Raw genomic sequence first — 13,297 nt, 5'->3', positions numbered from 1 at the left:
TAGAAATACTGAGCAGCACACACAAAATACCAGAGAAACTCAGAAAGTCAGGCAGCATCTATGCAAGGGACATTTTGGTTTGAGACCCTTTATTGTGAACTGAGTTTCCAGTAAGGCAAGGACAGGGATTCAGAAGGTGCCAGTGCAGGAACCACAGCCCATGCATTTGTCCAACAGCCCTGTTGTTCTTGCAGTCTGTGTGGATGAGCAGAATTGCGGGGTGGAAGGGCAACCGTGACACAGACGACCATTCAAGTTCAGGGTGAATGGGGATGTAGCAGTGATGAGGAACTTAGCGGTGCAGACTCTGCTTTCTGCAGCTGTGAAACACAACTGTCCCGACTGCCTGGTGCAGTTCTACTTGAGGATGTCAGAGAACTTGGAATGGGAGGTAGAAGATCCCACTATTATGGTCCATGTAGTTACCAAGGATATTGATAAGACTGAGAGAGAGGTTCTGTTGAGGGGTAACAGCAGCTGGAGTGTAAATTAAAATGCAGAAATACACAGATTTAAAAAGGCCAGATCTCCAGATTGTTAGCAATGCTCCATGTATAATGGCATCAGTTTAATCAGAATTTGAATACATGGCTGAGTGTTCAACATGGGAAAAGGACTCCAGTTCATGTGGCACAGGCACCAGTACTGAAGGAAGAGGGACATTGAATCTTCCCTGAATTAACTGGTGACCAGAGTCCAACTGAACCCTTGTAGACCTGGTGATCTGAGTTTTAGTGGAAACATTAACCTTCACTTATTTATTTATTTATTTTTATTTTATTGAGATACAGCATAGTGTAGGCCCTTCTGGCCCTTTGAGTTGTGCCACCCAGCAATCCCACAATTTAACCCTAACCTAATCACGGGACAATTTACAATGACCAATTAACCCACAAAACAGTACATCTTTAGACTGTGGGAGGAACCCGGTGCACCCGAAGGAAACCCATGCGATTATGAGGTGAACATACAAGCTCCGGGAATGGGAATTCAGCCTGGGTTGCTGGTACTGTAAAGCGTTGAGCTAACCATTACACTAGTGTGCCACCCCTCTGTAAGGTTTCAGGTAGTTAAGTGTAAAGTGTCAAATCAGAGAAAGGCTATTTGCAAAATTATTGAGCATGAACTTCAAAGTTCAAAGTAAATTTATTATCAAAGTACATAATGCCACCTTATTCCACCCAAGAATCATTTACCTCCAGCCATTCATACTAAAACAAAAGAAACACAATAGAATTGAATGAAAACTACACACAAAGACCGATAAACTACCAATGTGCAAGAGAAGGCAAACTGTGCAAATAAAAAATGTAATAAATAAATAAACACATAGATAGATAAACAAACAAATAAATCAATATATTGAGAACACGAGTTGTGGATTTCCTTGAAAGAAAGTCCGTTGGTTGTGGAATCAGTTCAGTGTTGAGGTGAGTGAAGTTATCCATGCTGGTTCAGGATCCTGATGGTTGAGGAATGATAATTGTTCCTAAACCTGGTGCTGTGGAGCATTGTTCTCCTGTACCTCCTCCTGGATGGCAGCAATGAGAAGAGAGCATGAGCTGGGTGGTAGGGGTCTCTGATGATGGATGCTGCTTTGTTGTGGCTGTGCTCCTTGTAGATATGCTCAATGGTTGGGAATGCTTTTCCTATGATGGACTGGGCCACATCTATTACTTTTTTGTAGGTCTTTCCCATTCTTGCACATTGATGTTTCCATACCGGGCCATGTTACAGCTTGCTCGGGATAGGTGACTGGGGGCAGCTGTTAGTGGATAAGTCTTAAGAACACAGGAGTTCTTTAATGACAGCAATAACCAGGGACTATTATGACCCATCTCTGCCCATCACAGCTCCTTAGTGCTAACGAGAAGGTGGTTGAGAAGGGCATTGGTAAACTCAAAGGCACGAAGGCCCGAATTGAACAGGATGAAGCAGCAACTCCAAGATTCCATAAAGTGCATCCAGTGCCTTATGCACTATATCCTAAAGAGTAAGTTGAACTACAGAGCTTGGAGGTGTCTGGAATTCTCTTCAAGGTTGAGTGGAGCGATCGGGCCACACCCACTCTCCTGTGATCAAGAAAAGGAACACCAGAGCCGTTCACATATGTGGGATTTCAAAGTGAGCATCAGCCCGGTGCTGCGTACTGTGAAGTATTGCCATGAATAGAGAAATGTTTGCATCTTTGGCAGGCACAGAGAGGTTTTCAAAGATTGACTTGTCACAAGCCTATCTGCAAATGGAGATTGAGAAGTCAAGCAGGAAATTCCTCACAATCCACTGTCACAAGGGACTGTTTCAGTATAATCATCTTGTCTTTGGCATCACTTCAGCTCCAGCAATGGGCCAAGTACTCCAAGATAACCCAGGAACACAATTTTACCTTTATGGCATCAGTGTGACCAGCAAGAATGATGAACAGCCCCTCCAGAACCTTGGTAAAGAGCTTACCAGGTTGAGTTAATATGGTCTGCACACAAAAAGAGAGAAATGTGAGTTTTTCAAGAATGAAATTTCACATTGTGGACATGTCATTGACAAGTATGGCTTATGTAAGTCACAAAAGAAGACTGAAGCAGTGCTGCAGGCACTCAAACCAGAAAATGAGTCACAACTCAGGTCATACTTGGGCCTTGTAAACTAATACCACTGTTTTCTCCCAAATCTTGCTACAGTGCTGCATTCATTGAATGTACTGTTACAGACAGGAGCAAAGTGGGAATGGTCAGACAGATGTAAAAGATTTTTCAAGGAAACAAGGAAACTAATAACATCAGATGAACTGTTCACCTATTATGACCCATCTCTACCCATCAGACTGGTGTGAAATGTATCCCCTTATAGCATTGATGCCATTTTGAAAGATGGATCTGAATATCTGACTTCATTTGCATCAAGATCACCAATGAACACAAAACGCAATTGCGCACAGATCGACTGACAGGCTCTTAGTCTAATATGGGGAATAAAGAATTCCACCACTACCTCTACGGCCAAATCTTTACTCTAATGACAGACCACCAGTCCCTTGTGTCCATTTTCAGTCCCAGGAAGAGAATCCCAGTAATGTCTGCTACCTAGTTGCAATATTGGGCACTTTTCCTGGGAGCCCATTCTTACGACATAGAGTTCAAGGATACCAAACAACACAGTATCGTTGATGGTTTGTCATGTCTTCCACTATTTGCAACCAAAGAAAAATCTTCATACTGTGACCCAACAGAGGTGTTCCACACAGTATTGGTGGACCAGTTGCTGGTAACAAATTCTGAAATACAATGAAAAACAAGGATTGATCCAAAATTGTCAAAAGTCTATGACATCACCATGCAATGGTGGCCAGCCCATGTTTCCACAGTTCTCAGTGAGATGAGATCAACAATCTGTGTGTCAAAGAACCATGATGTGTGGATTTTGTGTTGTGGCTCCCTCTAAATGGGCCGTCAGAGTTAGAAAATCTCCATGAAGGTACCTGGGTACAGTCAAGATGATGAGTCTCACCCGGAGCTACATGTGGTGGCTGGGAATAGATAAACATATTGCAAACTTGACCAAAAGCTGTTTGGGATGCCACAAAGTTCAAAATGCACCCCCACAGGCACCTTTACACCTGTGGGAGTGGCCATTCTCACTGTGGCAAAGTGTGCATATTTACTTTGCTGAGCTATTCATGAACTTTGTGTTTCTGATTGCTGTGGATGCTCGCCTGATGTCACACCAATGAAATCAACCACATCACAAAAGACTGTTTCTGCTGAGGACTACCTTCTTCAGGCATAGCTTACCAGAACAAATTGCGAGTGACCTTGTACTTCCTGCCATTCATGGCTCTTTTCAGCCTCCTGCTGTAGCTGTAGAGAGTGAAATCTTCTTTGTTGCAATGGAATGATTGAAGGACTGGACAAGTTCATCCAAGAAGCAGCATCTGCCGTGGTTCTGCACTGAAAGTGCTGTTATATTTGGCTGAAGTCTTGGGACAGGACCCACATCAATGAACATCTCACTTGGTGTGAGTGATCCCCACTGGGCCATGGCTGCCACTGGTGAAACCAGTGAGGATTGGGGATTCTGATGTCTCTTTAGTCACTGACAGCACAGCAGCCTACAAATCAGTTAAATTAAATTTCACTCCATTCAAGGGAGGACTGAATGCATGGGTTACAAGCCAAGTAGCTGGGACTTGTATCCATCAGAAATAATTGTGATCGGGACTAGTTTTATGACCAAACTGCCCACTCTCTGCACTGAGCCCTGTTCCTTGTGTTTTTCAGATGGTTGGAGATTTCCTGGTCTACAGCACCTCTGTGAACCACACCCTCCAGGCTCACAGATCTGTCATTGTACAAACTAATGTCGCCATCATTCCCATCGGGTGCTGTTAATTCAGGTAACCACTGGGTGAATTCACTGCTGAGATCCTCGACTAATACCCTTGCTGAAGTTCTCCTAAAATGGCTTCTCCTTCCCTGCAGGAAGGGAAATGTGAGCAGTGACCCGATCAAACCCACCTGAATTCTGTTTAGCTCCACCAAGGCTGGAGAAGGGCACCTGTCATTCTCACTGTGTGTAATGAATGGTGGGTGGGGAGGGGGCTTCCTGAGTTCTCCATCTGCAGTTAGACCCATGTCTCTAACCCTTGTTGTCTTGTTCCCCAGATGATTGGGTCACAGAGCACACCTCTGCTGTCTGCTACCTGGGGATCTCATTCCCACTGAGGCCTCTGTTTCAATGATCAACAGGCCCCTGAAACTCTACAATGACTAGTGTGTAGACCAGACAAAGACCCTAGTACCAAATACACCATCATTGACTACAGTGGGTAAGGTGCTGTCTGCTTTCTCCAGCTGCTCCCGTCTCAGTGGTTTCACTTGACTCTATTCATGTCCCTTCATCTCCAGCTGCTTCCTGGACAGTGGAGCTGATGACTCCTCTTCAACCTTCGTGCTGCCGAGAGGACAGCTCTGGTTTAACCTGGATGCATCCTGCTTCCTTGGAGATGAACGTTCCTTGGTAAGAAGTGCCCAGACGTGATGCTCTCTGTTTCCCAGCGAGTCACTAAATGAAGTGTTCTTTGAGTCCTTAGGTTTTCAGCGGCTGTCTCCTGAGAGTTGCTGCAGTGGATCGGAGAGATCTTATGAGCAAAGCTTGTACTTTCCAGAAGATGCAGAGTGTGAGTGTCCCATCTCCCCCTCGGGAGGGTTCCTGAAGTGTTGTCCCACCTGACTGATGGATTAGCTAGACTCTACTGGAAGAATCAGGCTCTTGTGTTTATGCCTGTTGTCACATGAGCAACTGCAGAGACACAGACAAGTTCCGATTCCCTTCCAGAGGAAGGAGGGAGCTTGTTCCTGAAACTGGTAAGCTGTTGAAGGTCTGGATGATAGAATGTGCCCTCTCTCTTTCCCACAACAGCCATTAACTGGAATGCATGATCCTGCAGGGAGGAGTGCTGGACTGAATTATGAGGGGTTTGCTTCATTGGGACCCCTGGTCATTTTGGACACTATGACCCACCTGGCAACTGATTCCCTGAGTGAGATTGAGCCTCAGACACTGGAGAGGTCTCCAGGGGATGAGTTGGTCCGCTGACTGTTCCCACTTGCCCTTTTGTGTTTCCCTCACTAACCATAGTTTCTCGTGGCTCTGTAGTTGTGGAGACTGTGGTGGTTCTGTCTGTGGCTCTGACTCAGACAGCTCTCTGATCTCTGCTGTTCTGACAGCCTCATTCCTGGATAGGAAACGCTGGTAAACCCTGTTCAATTACTGGTTTGATGACCAACAAAGCAGTGGTTGTTTCCAGCAGCTGTGGTGTCTCATTTCCCTGGGCATGGGTTCAGCCAATTTACACTGAGGTATCACCATAGGAACCAGGAGCCAATGGGTGGGTCTCTGACCCCAGCAGTGCTGCATGGTTACTGACGTCGGAACTGGGTGCATCAGTGTGACATTTGTAGATCAGTTTGTCACTGCTGCCTCTGTTTAAGGAGACAGGACTGGTTTTTGATCCACTGGGAGGAGACTTGACCTCAAGTGGTCTTTTGAGGGTTCCAAGAGCTCCTCTATTTCTGTATGGGGTGAGTTAAGATGATCCTGTACTTGAAATGGAGGGAGAGGGTTGTGCAAAGATTTAAACTGAGGGACTGGTGAGTTTGTTTCCTCTGGAGTCTAGAACTGGGCCACGATCACAATAATGAAACTGGTTCTGATTCTACAGGTAGTTTCCAATCACCACCCTGTCCACATTTCTGCAGGAAATGCAGAACCAGGAAGAGATTTTCTGCACACATCTATAGGATAGGTGACTCATTTGAAAGCTAAAGGGAGTGGTGAGTTGACCACTGCCTACAAAACTGATGCTGCTGCCTCCCAGCTGATCGTGAGGACAATTACCAGCCCCCAGTCACCCACCTAACAATTTGGGCCAGAACCCTGATAATGGGTCTCGGCCTGAAACGTCGATTGTCTATTCATTTCCATAGATGCTGCCTGACCTGCTGAGTCCCTCCAACATTTTGTGTTGCTCAGGATTTCCAGCATCTGTGGAATCTCTTGTTTGTGAAAGGAGAGAGTTGAACCTGCTGCAGTTCCATGGGAAAGGGAACAGGAAGCTGTGAAGGGAATGATCGTGTTCAGATGCGGAGGGGAGGGGAGCAAGTGTTTGGTGCTGGTGAAAGTTACAATGGATGAGGGGTCCTCATTCAGAAAATTTAACTGTTCCCTCGTTAAAGATTTTCCAGCATATTCACCCTGGTCTATAGATTCCCCCTAGAGATTTTCTGTGTTTTACAGGAAGATCTCAGCTAAAGGATGCTCAGTGTGTTTATATACAGGCATCCGTTAGTCTCGAGAGACCATGGATTTGCACCTTGGAAGGTTTCCAGGGCGCAGGTCTGGGCAGGGTTGTATGGGAGACCAGCAGCTGCCCAAGCTGCAAGCCTTCCCCTCTCTACGTCACCGATGTTGTCCAAGGGAAGGGCACTAGCAGCTTGGCACCTGTGTCATCGCAGAGCAATGTGTTGTTAAGTGTCTTGCTCAAGGACACAACACGCTGCCTCAGCTGAGGCTCAAACCAGTGACCTTCAGATCACTAGGCCGATGCCTTATCCACTAGGCCATGCGCCAACACAAGTTTACAAGCTCTGTGTGTAAAGCAGCAGCAATCCATGTTGGAAAGCAAGGATCCACTGGACAGTGGATGGGAGCAAGCTGTTACTTTTGGTGCAAGAGTCAAGGAATAGAGGTTGCCAACATAGTTAAAGGATAATATTGTTTTGATTCAAATCTGGACTGCCTGGCCTGTGGTGTGAGTGCTTGGTGCCATTGTAACCTTCAAAGGATAACTCATTGACACACCTGAGAACAAATCAGCATCCTATAAAGAGTAGACTGGAGGAGCTTTGAATGATTTATTGTTATAGTGAGCTAGCAAGGACACGATGACTGAGTGGCCTATTTCTGTGCCAAAGCCATGCACATTAAAGATAATGGCCATTAGTCCATAACGCAATGTAATTATGAAAGGGGTGAGGATCGAGCAGGAATAAGGTTCTGAAATAGCAGGAGGTTGAGGAGGGGTGGGGTGACACTAACTTCAGGGGAATGTGATGGCATCGAAAAAAACAGTACAACGGGATCAGCTTCTTGAAGGTGCAATCGGTCTACATCTGATATGTTTCAGAAGTGAATTCAGAAGTTTTTTTTTAAAGTTCAGAAGTACATTTCTTAGTGTGTCTACTTGTACAATTTTGAGATCCATCTCCTTATAGGCAGCCACAAACCAAAGAAACCCAATAGAACCCATTTAAAAATAAGTCCACCAAACACCCAATGTGCAGAAAGAAGAAGATTGTGCAAACAATAAAAGTAAGCAAATAACATTCAGAACTGAAGTGCACTGGTGTGTGGGGAAGTGTAGATGAGAATAGGGGTAGGGTTGAGGGATGGAGGTGTAAATTTTGGACCACATGTTTCAGAAGGGTCGAAGGTACGTGGGGAAGTCTGAAAGCCCCTGAATGTCGAGGGATATTAAGGGATGAATAAAGCAATACTGGTGTTGGAACTGAAAGTGGGGAAAACTTTTGGGGGAGCCTAGAATTAGAAGGGTTACATGCAGAAGGACTTAGCAGAGCATAGAGGCACAAAGTATAACAGGCAGATAAGATTAAGGAAACTCCAAAGGCACTGTCTCAAGATATTAAGGGCAGGAAGGTAACCTGGAGTGAGTCCCATTAGCAAACAATGTGGCAGACTGTGTGGGGCTCGGTGAAATCTTAAATGACTGCTTCTCACTGATGTTCTTCTAGATAGGAGTTCCCAACTGGGGTCCACAGACCCCTTGCTTAATGGAATTGGTCCATAGCAAATAAAAGGTTGGGAGCCCCTGTCCTAGGCATTGTAGTTGAGAATCCGGAGAGGGCAGTGAAATTCTCAAGCATGTTATTATAAAGGAGGAGGTATTAAATTTTGTCCTTGGAATGAAGGTTGTGTGAGGGGGAATGTGAAAGAGGTATTGTAATATTGAATCAGCTTTGTGGATCCAGCAAGTGAGCCAAGAAATGCACTGACTTTGAATAGGTATATTAATCATTTACAAGCAGTCAAAATTCAACCAAACATTCATGTTCCCCAATTTACAGACACCACAAAATTGAATGTTCAATGAACATTCTTAGTTAAAAGTACACGCAGGGCATACCTTCCCAATCTTGCCTTAAACAAAGGGGACGCCAGGCAGTTATCCAATGGGAAAAGCAGCTGCAGTTTCAAAACTAATCAATCACAATGGAGGCAACTTCTGACAATCAGAATAAGGCACACCCCCACAGGATTCTCCACCCCTCAAAAGTTGTGAACGTGATGATCCAACCCTCAGACTAGTATGACTCTCACAAACTCTACTAAGTTATACATAAAACACAAGAGTACAATACCCAGTACTGTACACCCAATATCCACCTCCCAGTATACTACGGCAGTCCACCAGCCCCACCCTGGAGTGTAATAGCCAAATAGCTGGTTCTCCCACATTTGTATACACTGATTCTGAGATATGATAAACCAGGTGCATGGTGCTCACCAACCCTTCAGGAAAGGAGGCGCAGCATCCTTCACAATAACGGTACAAGTGCTACCTTCCTTTGTGAGCAGGTCATCCAAAGCCATCGAAATCAGTTCACAGGACAGTCTGGCTGTACCATGCTGGGAAGGGCTATCATTCAAAACATGCTTCCTTTGTGAAAGTCATCTTACCGACCAGCATGGGCAAGGTGCCCATCCAGGGCCACCGGGGTGGCGTACCTACAGCACTGCCTATCAACTGCAACAACCTCTGGGAACAATGGCTAGCTAGCCCTATGAAGTTGGTATCCGGTAAGTGCCATTCTGCTTCCAACAAGTTCCCAGTTTCACAACAGCATTTGGCATAAACAAATTTGTACTTTGTACTCAGCATACCACCTATACCAACACTCTTCCAGGTGGGGAAATCACTTTAAGAGTCAGGACGTTCAAATTAAACAAATGGTACTTGGGGAAATACCAGCCCTTAAAGCACTCACTCCACCAGGGCTATTAAGGCTTAAGTCCCTTAAGGCTGTTAATATACCCTGGGTTGAGGCTGGCTGGACCAGACTACCCCTCCCAGCTCCCCCAAATTGGAATGCCAAAACTGGAGAAGCCAGAAAATTTCCCCCAGTAGTCTTTTTTTGTCATCAAAGGGATCGATATCAGTGGCATCCCTTCTGTGATGTAGTAAGGAGTCTTCATACAAATTGAGCAATTTGACCCATTGGTCCAGTGTGCAAATTCAAATGCCATCCACAGGAATGTATCACAGGGTCTCCCGGCACAAATCAGCATCTGCCGCTTTGCTGTTCTGTAATGCAGGGAGATTGTCAAGCACAACTGTACTTGCTCCTGATTAGTCACCGGGTGTTTAGAAAACACAAAAGCAAAAGAACCACAAGAATTGCTCACCAGATGCTCAATTCCCTCTGAAATGTGGGCATCTCAGATCCAGAGTAAAGTTGCCCAAATGTCTACTCACATTTCATATGGCCAATATGAAAAATGAGTCATCCCTAAAACCAATTATATGCAGAAACAAGTAACAAAGTAACAGATGAAACACAAAACATAAAGCCTAGGCTGCATTCCTCTTTAAAACTTCCTATGGAACTGTAAAATCTTAAAGCAGTTAATTTCTCACAGAGAAACAGCAATTAGCAAAGAACAACTGTTAAGGAAAAAACAACTGGGTGAGACCCAAAACAGTCACAGTGTCGGGATTCTCTTAAAGGGACAATATACACACACACGCACACGTGCGTGTGGCCACACCTCACATTTCTCCACGTTTGAATCATCCACACTCGATTTACAGGGAAGGTGAATACAGGTCCCTACGACGATGAGGCACTAACCACACCCCTGATTCCCACTGCTAATGGACATTAGCCAATAGCCTTTGCAGGGAATCCAGAATGGAACCCGAGCAATCCTTCAGAGCAGAAAAGGAGCCCTCATCGGCAGAGGACTGAAGAATGAACCTTCCCCCTCATCGGTCTCCCTTTCTCGCACCTCCTGACAGTATTTCCACATTGCATGGAGCCATTTTCCGGCTCCCCCAGAACCCCAGCTTTAAGCAACACTAAAAACATTTCTTTACACGATACACAGGATCCCCCACTCCCCGTCTGCTTATCTAACTTCTGAACCTGACTGCATGTACCCTCTTCTACCTACTCTAAACCTTGTAATAATTGAATCACTGTACTTACAGAGTGACCAACAGTTGGTGCTCTTAAAGACAGCACTATTCCTTTTACTGGAAAAACTGGCTCTGTAACCATGTGTCCTACCATTCCAGAGGTTAACTCAACATTCTCTGATGGGATACCACTATTGCTGTATGAATCAGTGATAGAGCTCACCGGCATAGAACTTTAGCACCCTTCTCTACTAGGCTCCATTCCATTTGGAGTTCTAAATGCCATTCAGTAAGAATGGGACACCCAAGCTTAACTGCTGCTGTTACCCGAACCAACTGTGATGCGTTATGCTCAGGGGAAGCTGGCAGCGTCATTGATCGTGTGTTGGGATGATAGGCTCCCTAAAGCACCCATCTCTTTGTTAGATAGGACCATACGGTACCCCTGCCCCAAGGTGTCCATTGCACCATCCCCCATACATACACATTCCTGAGCCTGTCCCTCCCCTCCAGAGAGGAAGAAGCTGCGGATCGATGTCCCCCACAGCAGGTGTGGGAATGCATAATCACTGGCCTGGCCTGTACTGTTTCGGACACACAAGGGAGAGGGCGATCATCTCGAGGATTAAACTGAGCGCTACTCTCTCTCCCTCTTTTTCATCATCCAGCCAGATAACCCAATCTCATAGCCCCACAGTAGGATCATCACCCCATCTCAAAATGGCTCGAACCTTAACAGGGTCAAGCTCCCAAATGGCCCTTTGAACCATCTCTAAATTCTGTACTTTCATTAGCCGGCAGTCTATCTGCATATTCATAACTTCTAACTTCGTAGCGCTACTCTGAGCCATCAATAGTGACTCACTTAGAATAATACAGCGCTGACTGAGATCTTTTTCATTCTTAAGACTTGCTATCATTTTATATTGATATGTTACAATTGTGGCAAGTAGTCAGAAAGGAACTTATAGGCCAGTTAGCCTAACCTCAGTGGTTGGGAAAGTGTTGGAGTCTATTATTAAAGATGAGTTTTCGGGGTACTTGGAGACTCATGATAAAATAAGTCAAAGTCAGCATGGTTTCTGTGAAGGGAAATCTTGCCTGACAACTCTGTAAGAGTTCTTCGAGAAAGTAACAAGCAGGGTGGACAAAGGAGAGGTAGTGGATGTCATAGACTTGGATTTTCAGAAGGCGTTTGATAAGGTGCCACATAGAAGAGGCTGCTTAACAAGATAAAACCCTATGATGTTACAGGAAAGATACTGACGTGGATAGAGAAATGGGTGACAGCCAGGAAGCAGTGAGTGGGAATAAAAGGGGTTTCTTCTGGTTGGCTGCCAGTAATGAGGGGTGTTCCTCAGAGGTCAGGATTGGGACCGCTTCTTTTCACATTGTTAATGATTTAGATAATGGAATTGATGGCTTTGTGGCAAAGTTTGCCGATGATACAAAGGGAGATGGAGGGGTAGGTAGTGCTGGGGAAACAATGTGATTGCAGCAGGACTTAGACAAATTGGAAGAATGGGCAAAAAAGTGGCAGAAGGAATACGGTGTTGGGAAATGTGTGATAATATATTTTTGTAAAAGGAACAAAAGTGCAGATTATTATTTAAATGGGGAGAAAATTCAAGCATTGTAGGTGCAGAGGGACTTAGGAGTCCTCATGTGAGACTCACAGAAGGTTAACTTACAGGTTGAGTCTGTGGTAAAGAAGGCAAATCAATGTTGGTATTTACTTCAAGTGGAATAGAATATAAAAGCAAGGACATAATGCTGAGGCTTTATAAGACACTGGTGGTCACACTTGGAGTACTGTCAACAGTTTTGGGCCCCATATCTCAGAAAGGTTGTGTTGTCATTGAAGACAGTCCAAAGGAGGTTCACGAGGATGATCCCAGGAATGAAGGGGTTAACATATGAGGAGCATTTGGCAGCTAGGGCCTGTACTCACGGGAATTTAGAAGAATGCGGGAGGATTTCATTGAAACCTACCAAATATTGAAGAGATTCGATGGCGTGGATGTGGAGAGAATGTTTCCTTTGTTGGCGGTGTCCAGAACTAGAGGGCACAGTCTCAAAATTGAGGGGTGACTCTTCAGAACAGAGGTAAGGAGGAATTTTTTAGCCAGGGTAGTAAATCTGTGGAATGCTCTGCTAAAGGCAGCTGGGGAGGCCAGGACAGTGGGTATACTTAAAGCGAAAATTTTTAGTTTCCTGACTGGTCAGGGCATCAAAGGTTATGGAGAGAAGGCAGGTGTATGGGGTTGAGTGGGATCCGGGGTCAGCCATGATGGAATGGTGAAGTAGACTCGGGCTGAATGGCCTCATTCTGCTCCTATGTGTAATGGTCTTAAAGCATCCCACTGGCTCACTTCCCTCCTGGGAAAACTCAACGATTAAAGTATAGAAACAACGTGATATTCCATTTCAGCTGCAGTGGAATCTAACTGATTTGACCATCTACCAGAATTCCATAACCCTTCAGTAAGTTAGCGAGTCTTCCAAAGCCTGCTCTATTATCTGTCCACCTGGACATCTCCCAGACGGAGGGTCCTCTCTTTTAAATAACCTCTTAAAGGAATACAT

Source organism: Hemitrygon akajei, chromosome 6 (assembly GCF_048418815.1).
Source record: "Hemitrygon akajei chromosome 6, sHemAka1.3, whole genome shotgun sequence".
Classification (NCBI taxonomy): domain Eukaryota; kingdom Metazoa; phylum Chordata; class Chondrichthyes; order Myliobatiformes; family Dasyatidae; genus Hemitrygon; species Hemitrygon akajei.
Note: the sequence above shows the minus strand (reverse complement) of the source record.